The 13,848-nt window shown below is 42.1% G+C and overlaps 1 protein-coding gene across 2 annotated transcripts in view; it reads left to right on the forward strand.

Annotated features, from left to right (window-relative positions):
• Positions 1-13,848, forward strand: part of LOC306977581 (RNA-binding Raly-like protein) — a 316,297-nt gene that overhangs the window by 273,181 nt on the left and 29,268 nt on the right. The window lies entirely within an intron of this gene.

The raw sequence follows: 13,848 nt of genomic DNA on the forward strand, positions 1-13,848 counted from the left end.
ATCTCTGACCGAATGTCTTCACGTTGCTCTCTCTTCTCTTCTCTCAGCGTAGTTACCAAAAAGTTATTTTCACCCCCCCAAAAAAAACCCCATGTACGTTTGCCTCCGAGTTAGATTTAAATCTCTATCCCCACAGCTCCAGCTCCCTTTGTCCATATTAATCTCCACAGTCCAGTGATTCCGCGGCTCCCCGGCATTCCCCCAGCCACGCTTTCTCCAGTTCATCTCGGGTTTCTAAAATTAACATCATTACTCATCCCCTTAAATCGCTCCTGATTAAATAACAATGGCCGCCTCCTCCTTCCCGATCTGGCTCCGGCGTCGCTTCCGATGGCCCGATTGCGGGATTAGGATGTTTATGTTTTTCCCGGTTTTCGACGCCGCTTAGTTTGTGACTGACGGCACAAAAGCGAAAGAACCCAGCCCCCCCAGAGGCGACCGATAAATTGGAAATAGCTCGGTTTCTTTTTTCTTATCATCAAAAGGACAAGTCGCGAGCAGCACCCCCCCCAACCCCCGAGCTCGCCGCAGATAAACGCCGCATCCGGAAAATGATCGTGTTTACCCGGCGACGCGAGCTCTGTCCGCCCACGTGTACGAGCGGAGGACGCTTTCCCCCCGAGGTGGAGATAGTTACACTTCAATGTGATTCCGCCGTCCAGATATCGCACGCTTTTTTTTTGGCCGATCGTCGGGGAAGGTCGATTTTCCGCCAGCGAGCCGCCCGAGGGCTGGTGGCTACTTCACAAAACAGGAGACTCGACTTGAGATGTGCGCCTAAGATAAAAACCCCCTCCAGTCTGTAGAGCGTCCTCTGCACAAGTGCATGGATGTGCCGCCTGCGCTGTATGCTAATGTAATCACAAGGCCAGATCACAGGAGAGATGTGCATTTTGAAATAAATAGATTGAAATACAGTAACGCGTCCACAGCATGTACTTCACTTGGCCGTGTAGTCATGTACATTACAACAGTCTGAGCAGGTTTATACAGGCAGGAGCAAATCTACTGCGGGGAAAAATCTGCACATATTTCATTTCTTAATAGGGCTGCTCGATTATTGAAAAAATAATAATCACGATTATTCAAACGATTATTTGTTGCCTTTAAACAAGAGTATCTTTATTTTCTTTATCAAAAAATGTTGACTTTTGTTTTGTGTTGTTTTGTGAACCGTCATAAAAGTACAGATGATTTCAAGTTTGCCTCGATTAAGGAGAGGTCTCTGTTTCACACCTGCCCCCTGCTGGCCAGCCCTCACACCTGTGCAAGCAAACTGAGCAGCGCGGCCTGATGACATCATCACACAGCACTGTTTGTTTTTATGTCAGGCAAAAGCGTGAGCCGTGGCACGTGGCACTCGAAATAATGAAAGTTTGCTTTGCAAAAAAAATGTATAAAAAGAATTATAGCGCATGCTGTGTTCCAAGGCTCTAGTACTTTGTAATATGTTCTTTTGTACTACTGTTGTGATATACACTTTTATTGTAATGATTTCGGGGTGGGCGTTTATAAGCTTTTGCTTCGGCCCACTCCTTTTGAGCAGAATTTTAACTGCTCAAATGAACAAATAAACTAAACTAAACTAAACTTTTTTTTTCTTTTTTTTTTTCGATTATGCTCATTTTGTAATCGTTTAAGTATAATAATCGAAATTGTAATTGAATTTCGATTGATTGCACAGCCCTATTTCTTATAAGGGCTAGATGCAAGTTGGTCATTTTATACTCACTACTGCCACCTCAGGTCATACGTGTAACTGCAGCTTCTATATTAAGCTCGTGCATGACGGCACTTCAGTCCCGAAGTAACACCGTTTTGAGTGACAGTGCAGGATTTTAGAGGCAGTTGTGGTGAACAGGTCTGGGCTCATTCTACACATTAGGACATGGCTGGAACATGTAGGCGGAGGAAAATACTGAACATTGTTAAACTCTGTATTGTCCCTTTAACATGTCATCAATCAGAGGAAAGAGAATTGGACAAAACGGGCACAAACCAAAAACTGTTGTTAATTTCAGCCAAAACTGCAACTGAACATGTTTTAGAGCAACATTTGGTATTTTCAATGAACTTATACAGCAAAAATGTGGTCTTAATTTAATGCCAGCTTGAATCCAGTTTAATGCGTTTTAATGACATTTAAGGCCTGGATTTTGACACAAATCATTTATTCACAACTTGACTTTCAATAGCAGCAGTGATAGATACATTACATTGTCCAAACCCCCCTCCCCTAGAAGATTTAAGCACATTCATTGAATGACTTTTAGTGCTTTTTAATGCCCCGCGGGAACCCTGACATAAGGTCAGCATGATCGGCATGATTAGATACGTAACCACTTGATGACCTGTTATTGTGTTTTCAATCTATTGTTGTTTTAGATTAAAAAGAGTCAGCAAGTTTTAACCTCTTAACTCAGTTTGGCATTACCCAAATGAAAGCTTCTTGAAAAAATCGAGATGAAAACGCATGTTAGTGTTAGCTCTTTAATTCATTTTTGTTCTTCCATGTGGCTCTGGTTATTGTGTCTGTTTGTACATTTCCATCGTGGCTCTTGAGTGAAAAGCTTTTCCCATGGTAGAAGAGTTTGTTTACAACAGAATCATTAACAAAAACTGTAAATGACAGAAAAACATATGACCAGAAGTTCATGACAAACAAGTGAAAAGTGAATTCCTTCAGAATGATGGAAAATCGTGGGAGCCGCTGTGCAAAACAAACATGATGTTTCTGGACTGGCTGAATAATCTCTGTCCTGATGTTGTAAATGCATGAGCAGGTGTTTACCATAAATAACGTGGGAGAATTGGTTTTGAAAATGCCCTGGCCTCTGCCGTGTGCTCCATCTCCCTCTGCACACTCAGTCATGTGTTTGAAGTCTTCACTATGGATTCTCCTGAGAGATTAAAATGGCCTTATGGGAAATGGAGTTTACAAAAAGCCAATATGTCAGACGGAGCTATTGGAGCCTGACGTCTCTTCTGAGCTGAGGTCTTGTGGTTTTATGCGGCTTAAATACATCAGAAAGACTTATTAGATAGAACTTTGTGGAATTTTCATTTTTAGTTCAGTTAAAACACCATCGAACTCAAATATTCAGCCATTTATAGCAGAGTAAGGGGCTGGGGCTATGAGATAACAATACCGATGGTGATCTTGAATATGATGATAATCATCTAGAGATATTTGACAAAACGATTTCAACACAGTACAGTGGTTAGCGCTCGTGCTTCACAGCTAGAAGGTCCAGGTTCCATTCCCACCTGTGGAGTTGGCATGTTCTCCCCATGTCTGCCGAGGCTTCCCCTGAGTACTCCGGTTTCCCCTACAGGTCGCCCCAGCGGCATCGAGGATGGGTCAAATGCAGAGTCAATCAAATTTCTCTACAGAGATTAATAAAGTATAGGATCTGTGTCATGCTATTTTAGCCATTCCAAAGTAAAGTATAGGCATTTACATGACATATTGTACCTCTACCATGACGAAGTAATCATTTTTGTGAGAAATATCAGTATTTTCTGGAGGTATTCTTCCAAGACAATACGCTTGGATTCGGTTAACTCCGCCCACGTAGCAGTAGTAGAAATATAAATATCATAGCAATAAGTGAAGTTACTTCATATGCAGTTGTTGACATCTGCAACACAGCTTCATAAATGGCTAACACGCGTTTGGATTTACTCACCGCTCTGGCCGCTCCATCGGGTGTTTTTATTGTGGGAATTGCGCTGGTTCTAAAAGTTAATTCACTTTGGTTCTGGCCAAGGTTCACCAAACATCCATCGGTGAATTGACATAGTTACAGTCACTGAATCCCGGAAAGAAATTCCAACTTCTGGCGTGTCCTCTTCTTTAGGAAGGTTGAATAAACTCCTGTCCTGTCGTAGCCAAACGCGTGACATTATCGTTAGGTAAGAAAAAAGAACAGGTGTCCAGAGAAGGTTAGAAAGAGCTCCTTCTTCACAACTTTCAGTGGAAGCATGACATCTGTTCAGACGCCCAGGGGTGTGTTTGTTTTCTCTGCAGGGGCAGCACGAACGCATCGGGCACTTCCTTTTTTAATTTATTTTTTCTTTCTTTCAAGAAATAAAGCTGTTTTCCAAATTAAAATCAGGCCGTTATATTATATTACATTACACTACAGACGTCGAGTACTTCCTTGAGTTACAATCTGACGTCAGTGGTTTTCCAGGAGAGGGCGGAGCAGAGCTGCTCAGAGCAGGATTCAGGAGGATTTCTGAGAACTGCGTGAATGAAAAAAAAAACTGTGGGGGTGTTTTTGATAAGGAAATAGCTTAACACCATGGTTAAAAGCTCCAAAAAGTCGATTTTGCATGATATAGGACCTTTAACTTAAGTGGTGCTCATTAAGTATTAGCATAAGTAGTCTGTTTAGAGTTAGGTGTTCGGTAAAATAAATATCCCGATGACCTCCTCATAATAATAATAATAATAATAATAATAATACATTTTATTTGTAATGCACTTTTCATTCAGTGGATCTCAGAGTGCTATAAGAAAACACACACATTAATCTCATCTAATGGACAGTTATTTGTTTATTGGTTTATTTGGTCGGGACTGTGTATGTTAAAGCTCGCCTCACCGGCTTATTATTATTATAGGCTTGGGCTCATTTCCATCCGTCGACCCCCGATCACACTCTATCCTCATTCATCCTGGCCTATTGTACATGCTTTTGTGGTAGGGGAAATCAGAGTACCCAGAGGAAACCTACACAGTACACAAAACAAGTGCACTGAAAAACATCGATTTTGAAAGTGTACATTTACTACTTTACTATCAGTATTTTTGCTCTAACTTTCATTGTCATTTGGTGTTACACATCATTTTGGAAAATAGTGAATTCTCATTTTTGGGGGGCCCTCGTGGGATGTTCAGTTCGATGAGGGGGATGCCTGGATTAGGTAGAAAACTAAAACGGTCAGCTGAAGGAGTTTTTAAATTCACTCACGATACTCTGATCCTGCACGGACGGAACAGTTTGTACTTTAGTTCATCCTTTTGTCCACACTAATGTCCACAGAGTTCAGACTCGGGCCGATCACAGAGCCAGTTTGTTCATCCTGTTCTTGTCCTCTTGAGGCACAAGTTCCAAATGTTTTAGAATTAGGGCAAGGATCTGGACAAAGTGCAACCTCAGGGTCCTAGGTTTAAGTTTAGGTTAGACCATGAAGAAGCCTATTATTCATCTCCTTTTAACATGATAAACAGCTTGTTATTTCTCATGATATTGTAGTTGATAATAGCATAATAAGACACTTCAAATCTATATAAGTGTAATCCATGGCCACAGCTACTGATGCTTATTAATAAATTATTCATACTTAACAGGCTCTCCTTAATATAAAGCAGACCATGCGTTTGTGCTTTAGGAGTATTTGCAGACCTCAGTGATTTTGCGATAGGTATATGGCTACAGTCACAGTCTGGACATGTACTTTATTTACTGATCATTATTTACCGTGTTAGTTAGGGCGGCACAAAAGGCGGATGCTTTCTCACTCACTATTGACTGCACTAAAACGTAGAAAAATAAGAAGGCAGGCTCCTGACATATGTCCAGTTTAGGTCCATGACGTTTGAAAGTCAGTCGTTGGTTCAGTGAGTAATGCAGCGTGTGAGCGTCTGGACAGACCTTATGGATTTCAAGTTTTTGACCTTGTGAGACCGCATGAATTCTCTGGTGAAAGCTTTATTTGATTGTTTTTCATTTTGTTACTACGACTACTTTAGATTGATTATGGCTCCAGGTTTTCCTAATGCTGCTGACTTATCTTATTTGCATGTATTATTGACTATGTATTGTATTTATGAAATGGATGAATGTGTGGCTGGGAAGCTGCAAGAGAATTTTCCCTTGGGGATAAACCTTTTTATAGAAAAGCACTGTTTGTTTCAATGAAGATAACATTAAATGAATCATAAATACAGTCTACACATTGTTAATGTTGTGAATGCCTATTCTAGCGGGAAACGGGTGATTTTTAATCTACACATGCGTGCAGAGGTTCTAGAGGTACATTGGGGTTAGAAAATGGTGTTAGAGGGTCATTGATGATTAGAAAACTGTTGTGCAATTATGCAGCACTGCTGGAAACTGTTGTGCTGATTAGAGACGCTACAGAACTGACCTGGGTGACCCCAAACTTATGAGCCGTATCGTATATTTAACTTTGCAAGATAATATTCTGGTAGAATGGGTAAAAAATACAGTGGAAATTCCACTCGTTCGTGTCCGCTGGCTTAAGGCGATTTTCCAGATACTTTTGGGCAGGTTTGGCCGCTGGTACCTTTTTAGAAAATGTGACGAAATAGGTGTTTTTACCGTCATGGCCGTCCTTCAGAGTCAATGTGTGACGAAAAAGGCAAACCCTTATTAGTCACATTGACTATTTGAGATGACCATCAACAAGTCCTAATACAATGCAAACTGTCTTCATCTGTTCACAAATGATTTACATTCTTTACAAAAAGAATGTTTCCCGACAGAAAGAAATACACGTGAGATATACAGTGGGGTGCATAAGTATGGGCCCCCCACGCTATGGTCCACCAACATCAATATATATAATCAATATTGTATGTGAAAGACACACACTAAGTGACACACAATCGTGAAATGAAATTTATACATTTTTTTTATGAATAAAATCTGAAAGTGGGGTCTGCAAAAGCATCTACACCCCTTTCCTTTTAGTGCAACCAACTGCCTTCAGAAGTTGAAGATTTCTGAATGATCACATGTGGACCTAATGACTATAGAGATACCTGTGTGTAGGGCTGTGCCGGTTTGGATTTTTTCAGTCAGGGAGGGGGGCTATCCAGGCACCTGAGCCGCTGTTCTCCTGCCAGACGAGAACAGCGGCTCTCTCCTTTTCAGTTAATGAAAAACTGCGTGATTTAGGCGCTTATGAGACGACGCTCACGTTTGCTGATCATTTATTCAGCTTCAGCCTCTTCACTCCGACCATCGCAAAGAAACATCTCTGCGCCTTTATCTTCACATTTCCCACAAATGCAGATCAAATTGAGTGAAAGGAGAAAGGAAGCAAACATTTACCTGTCAAATCAATTGTTCTGATATTATTTTGCTAATTTCGAGTCCAGACAGCAAGGCCGTGGGAACCCAGGGTGCTGAAGGTGCTGCAGCACCCCCTGGTGGATAGTTTGTGTATTGTATAGCAGATCACTCCGCCGCCGCGTAGCTTATACAACCACGAAGCTGAAGCTGCTCAAATATACAGTATTTTAAATGGTTAAAATGATTCTATGGACACAGACATTTATATGGTTAGTCTGGTGTTACAAGTGATTTGCCTCAGGTGCTCTGTGGAGCGGGTCAGACTGTTTTTAATGCTAGGCTAGCTGACACTGTATAAATGCACTAGCCTTGCATTTGCCTTGCGCCACGAAACTCTTCAAACATAAGAACTGCATGAATTACAAAAAAAATATCTCCAGGTACCAGCAACACTCTGAATAACTAGGAAATGGGGCCCTATGTCAAAAATCCTGAAATATCCCTGTAAGCTCGTGCATGACGGCACTTCAGACCGAAGTAACACCTTTTTGAGCGACAGTGCAGGATTTTAGAGGCAGTTGTGGTGAACAGGCCTGGGCTCATTCTACAGGGGGAGGAAAATACTTCATTTTAACATTTTTAAACCCTGTATAGAGTTAAGTTACACATATAAAGTACAATATAGCATACAATAAAACAATGTACTTAAAATGTTCAAGTATTACAAAAAATAGGAAAGTCACGTATCAAATCTCAGTCAAGAGTTTGCCTCTCATGACTAAATATAATGTGTGCGCCTCATTAGTATTACAGTGTATGCAGTATATGTTAAAGTAGGACACGTTCTTTGCCCTCTAACCATTCCAATGCGGAAAATGGCGGCATTTTTGAACACTTTGGAGAATCTTGAAAAAAGTCCATGAGAGGAAACTGCCTGATGCTACCTGCTCTGGCGTGCACAAAGGCGTGGAGGAAACCGCGTTCTGATTGCGAGAGTGTCGCCTTGAAGCTCCATCAGAAAGTTGCGGGTTTGTTTACCCGGCTCTGACTGCGGCGCCGACCAAATCTGATCCACGTCAAAGGGAATTACGTTTCCTTCCTCTGTCAGTTTTGGCCTCGTTTTCCCGACAAAACTGGTGATGACACATTCTAACTGCTGAGCGCGGAGGAGCCAGATTAACTTATTATTACTTTGTGGTTTTTGAGACGCTTCTAAGCCGCCGAAGGAGGACAACCCTCGCCGTGGCAACCGTGAGATTGCATTAGCAGCGACGTGCCAGAGATACGGGCCCATCACAAATACATGTGGTTATTTGCATGTGACAAAACAATGTTCAAACTTCCACTTGATGCCGTCCCCGACCGCTCGCCTGAAGCCCACGTATGTTTCACTGAGGGGGGGGGGGCGCCATTATTCATGAGGCAGTCAACAAAAGCGGTAGGACGCCGATCCCAGAGGCTTGTTTTTGATGCTCGGCTGTTGCCACGGCGATGTTGTCTACTGTTATTGCGGCGATGATCGGAAACAGACTGTAATCTGCCAATCTGTGCTAAATAAACTCAGAGTCATAATATTTGTTCATCAGAAATGGGATTTTTTTTTTTTTTTTACGATTAGTCATGCATGCAGTAAAATCGATCCCACCGTAAGACTTTCAGCATTTACAAAGAACTGCGGTGTTTAATGTTTGAAAAGGTGCTGTTTTAGTCATGTTTTGTCATGGTCATTTAGGAGGTCAATATTCTGCATTTTGATACATTTTCGTTTCACAAATATTTTGGCCAAGATCATCACTATTGGCAATGTATTGACAATCATTTATTAAACTGGCGTATCGCAGCCGATCTCCATGGTAACGCAGGACAGTCAGAGCCATACAGGGGAATAACAGCTTTCCATTAAAACTGTTTTCCAACCAGGTCAGTCTAAACCAGGGGTCACCAACCGCATTTCAGCTGAGGGCTACTTTAAGAGCATTAAGTTGTTCGAGGGCTCCCAGTTAAAAACAAATCCTAAAGACTTAAACGTGCACTGTTCACTTATAGGATATTGACCCCATGTTATATTAAAATAGCTTTATTTTAAACTCATACTGAGTCACAAGAACCGAAATAACTGTAATTTTAAGAATTAGATTCAAGAAAATGAAGTGTTTTACACTTTAGAAAAAGTCCCAAGGGCTACTGGACATGCCCCAAAGGGCCCCTGGGTGCCCGCGGGCACCACGTTGGTGACCCCTGGTCTAAATCATCAGGGGTTCTGTGGAAGTTTCACCTGATCAGCGTGTAGCAGTGATGTAGTCAGGGTTTATTTCAGCCCACATGTCAGCCATTATCGAACACCCTGCAAACTGCCCGGCAACTATTGAAATATACGCATGATAAATATATGACAGAGTATTTGTAGGTCAGATGTAAACAAAACGGTTAATAAGATGATAACTTTTCAATTAGTCTTTAGAGTGGAAGCAGAACTTTGCAGAATGATGCTGCTGTGGTTGGACTGATGGCTTTGTTTGCATAGTCGCGTCACATAAGCAGTTATGTGGTTTCTGATCAAAAGGCACGCTCATCGGTTTTTGCTTTTTTGATGTGGATTTAGGTAACGCAACACTGATGCTGTTGCTTATCAGATTTAGTCTCTCCAGTGTAGTTTGACAAAGCTCTCGTCAGGGACGTGCACAGACAGGTGGTGCTCAAGCACCTGCCCCTTTGCCCTGTGCCTTTAAGTGCCCTTCTCAAGACCTGCTTTTTTCTTTTCTCCCCAATACTAAGTATTATTTCTTTTATTGTTCATAGATATTTGCCCTACTGAGCCAACATGTGCTGAAAATACAGTTTTAATGTTCAACAACTTCAAATCACGCTTCATTCCTCCTCCGCCTCTCGAGCGGCGGCGCTGACGCTCCTGATCACAGAAGAGCAGCTGTGCTGTCCCCGTGTCTCCCCCGTTTGAGAAGATGGTACAGCCCATCTCTGTGAGACGGGAGGGAAGTAAACTGAGTAAATTTGATAACTTTATAAACAAGCCAGCGCAACATGACTGGATTATTAAGGGGAAAGGAAACGAAAGGGCCGTCGGGGCGAGACTGTCCGGACAAAGTCGGCGGTAAGAAGTCAGTAACTTCAGCAGTTCTGTTTGTCGCGCTATAAAATGTTCTGAAAATGAGCTGTATTACTCAGTCTAAGTCAGGGCTGAGCGTAGACCAGGGTCAGAGCAGTGTGAGGTGATCTGAGGAGAGAGAAGGTGAGGAGGTGCCTGGGCTCTGGACACTGTGCATCTGTGGGAGGAGCACAGGAACATGAACAGCCCAGTGGATTATTGTTATTTAACATATTTATGATATGGACAAAGCAATGACATGGACAAACCAGATGTGTTAAGTGTAGGCCAAAGTACCGTTGCATCATTTATTTTGTATTTGTGCTAGTCTTCAGTGCAGAGCCTTGTGATAGTCTTACATCATCCTCTAAAGTCTATCTAGCTTATTATTAGGTCCACATAATTGGACATTTTATGTTGCTGTGTTAATCAATGGTCAGTGCCCTTTTGTCTTGGTTGAGCACCTGCCCCTCAAAATGGCTGTGCACGCCACTGGCTCTTGTGTAGCAAGGTCAATGATAGTCGACTGAGACATTTTTCAGTTGTGAACAGCAAACCAACCAGTCGCTCCCAACACACTTCAGCAGATCTGAAACTTGTTTTGTATAAATGTGAATAATGAAAACATTTCCCGTGCCCCTGAAGTCATTTTACTGTGCGCGCTTTCATCAGTACAGAACAGAAATACTTCCATTTCATCTCTGCGTGTGCATCGTGGAGGATTTTAGCTTGACAATAGGTTTGTGATGCAAAACAGTCACAGTTAAAAGGCGCTGAAAAACGCTTTTCTGAAACATTGGCAACAACAAGGCGAATGAAAGGCTTTGAAACGATGTGGAGGCAAATTCCGTTTCCTTTCGTTTTGAACTTGTGAGATTGCTTTGTTTAAACTTCCGCCGTGTGATCTTCTCGAACAAAAGTTTGGGGATTCTTGTTAGAATTTCAAAGGTGCGAAATTAACACTTAAAATGTGAGTAAAAAAAAGGTGGCTTGGTTGTTGCAGTCCCTGGTTTGTTGGTCGACTCTACACAGAAACAAAGGATCACATATTATAAATCCAATTGGAAAATAAATATGCACTATTTGTTTTCTTGATGGTGTAATGCCTTTTTTATTCCCCATTGCAAAATAACACTAATACACTGCGTTACAAATGATTATGCAAATTGTATTTCAGTATTTTCAATGAAACTCATGGATGGTTTTGTGTCTCAGGGCTCTTTGAATCATTGACATCAATCTCAGAGACCTGGGATGATTAGTTTTCAGGTTAAGCCCAGTTAAGCAGACCATTATTTTCAAGCAATATGGGAAAGAAAAAGGATCTCTCTGCTGATGAAAAGCGTGAAATAGTTGAATGTCTTGGTCTAGGTATGAAAACCTTCCATATTTCATGAAAGATTAACCTTAATCATCGTACTGTTAAGAGATTTGTGGCTGATTCAGAGCACACACGGGTTTGTGCAGATAAAGGCACAATGAGGACGGTTTCTGCCAGACAAATACATCAGCTTAATAGAACAGCTGCTACAAAGCAGCATACAGGTATTTGAAGCTGCTGATGCCTCTGGAGTCTCCCGAACATCAAGGTGTAGGACCCTCCAGAGGCTGCAGTTGTGCATAAACCGTCTATCCGGCCTCCCCTAAACTGTTCATTGAAGCTGATGAACAGAAACGGATGGTTGGTGAATGGCCACCATGTCCCAACAAAGCTGTGACGTCAGTAAGGAGGGGGCGGAGTCATGTTTTGGGCCAGAATCATGGGGAGAGAGCTGGCCGGCCCCTTTAGGATCCCTGAAGGTGTGAAAATGACTTGACTCACCACTTTCTTCTATGGTGCAAAAAGAAGAGCCGTGCTTTCCCGAACAAAATCACCTTCATGCATGACAACGCACCATGTCCTGCTGTAAAGAAAACCTCTGCATCACTGGCTGCTATGGGCATAAAAGGAAAGAAACTCATGATGTGGACCCCCTCCTCCCCTGACCTCAACCCTATTGAGAACCTTTGGAGCATCAACAAGCATGATGTTAAAATGTAACTTGACCAGTTAAGATGTTTTTGATTGAAATAGCTTTTGATTTCAGTAAATATGACCTCCTAATGCTACAAATTCAACAAGTGACCATTTCAGTTAATTACAAGCTTTAAAATGTATTACAACTATGAGTTTTTATGAATTTTTTCAACCACATTCAAATTATCCTCTAACAGTTAAAGACTTGAAAATCATGCTGACTCTCATTTGAGTTGATAATTTAGAAAATCTTAGAAAAATGTCACTTGCATAATCATTTGAAATGCAATGTAGTTACCATAATGCAAGGAAATAAAAGTTATTCAGCAACGTTCTCCAGTAAGAGGCCTTCAAGGAAAGTATAACATGAATCTAAGACTATGAGCCGTGTCTCGCCCTGGATTAAACAGAAATCTTCCAGTTCTGAAGAAAATGCTATTCGTAAGTACCACCAAGAAACAAATGCACCTTCCACTACTCCAACTTCCAACGCTACCCTTTTTCATGTACTTTTCGCTTTGAAAACCATTTAGTCTCCCCATCAAAAGTTCCCGAGACGAGCGGTCTGACTTCCTCTCTGGCTTTAACAGTGCACCGAGTGGCACAGACATGAGTGTGTCAAATCCCCGACTTTTACCACCACGTCTGGCAGCTCACAGATACCATCCGCATATTGGCAGTATCGAACGCCACTGTCGCCGCGGTGCACAGCGTAGTGGGCGTAAACCAGACGCTAATCTCCAAATTGCAAACAGCAGGTCGGCGTTTGCAGATGGGCGCGAACGCGGAGGTCCAGATTAAGACGGAGAGCGGCGTGCGGCAGAGAGCTGATGGGATCTTAGCGCGTTAGTGCGAGACGGCATGAGGAGGCTGATAACGCTGCTGCTTATGCTGACATGAAATTAGGAAGTGTCACATGGAATGGTTAAGAGGAGCAGCTTAGATCTACAGTGAAGATCTATGAAGGACACTCTTATGGCCACAGGGTTCAGTGAATAATGTCGAAAAAATGTACATATTTTTGCTGCAACAAAGCTGATCAGATGTTTGTCGCAGTGGTTCCCAAATCTGGGGGGTCAGTAACCTTGAGAGGGTCACGATTTCAAGACAATTTATCAGCTCTAACATTGTATTTTAAACGTAATGGAGAGGGTATGAAGCAGATTCCACTTTTTCGAGCTCTGTACCATGTAACAATGTTGTCAACTCATCAAAGTCAAACCTGAAGCTGTCTTTCAACCCACTCACAGTCTCTCACATCCAGAGGCGTAGCTTGCCATAAGGCAACACAGGCAGCTGCCTGGGGCCCCAACAGTCAAGGGCCCATGTACCAACTCGTTTCTCAGAAGCCTGCAGTAAACGCTTGATATACACAGTCTTCCTAATGATTTTGATGATGCAGTTACATCGTCTCTCCACCAATGCTCTGTGGCGCTGTTTATCCCCATCCTGCTGCTGCTTTAGTGAGTCATGGTTCTCTTTTGTTAACTTATAAAGAGCAGTGGACAGACTTTTTTACTCATGGCTCCACCAGATTATATTTCTAATAGTGAAACCAGTTTATTCTAACTCTCTTCATGATCTAAAGAACCTCAGCTTCTGTTCTGAGGAAAATGTATGCAGAGAACTGCATTATGGGAGTTGTCAGGTGACTCGCTCCTGCCCAAATGACGTTGTCT

The sequence above is a fragment of the Gobius niger genome (assembly GCF_951799975.1).
Source record: "Gobius niger genome assembly, chromosome: 18".
In the NCBI taxonomy this organism is placed as follows: Eukaryota; Metazoa; Chordata; class Actinopteri; order Gobiiformes; family Gobiidae; genus Gobius; species Gobius niger.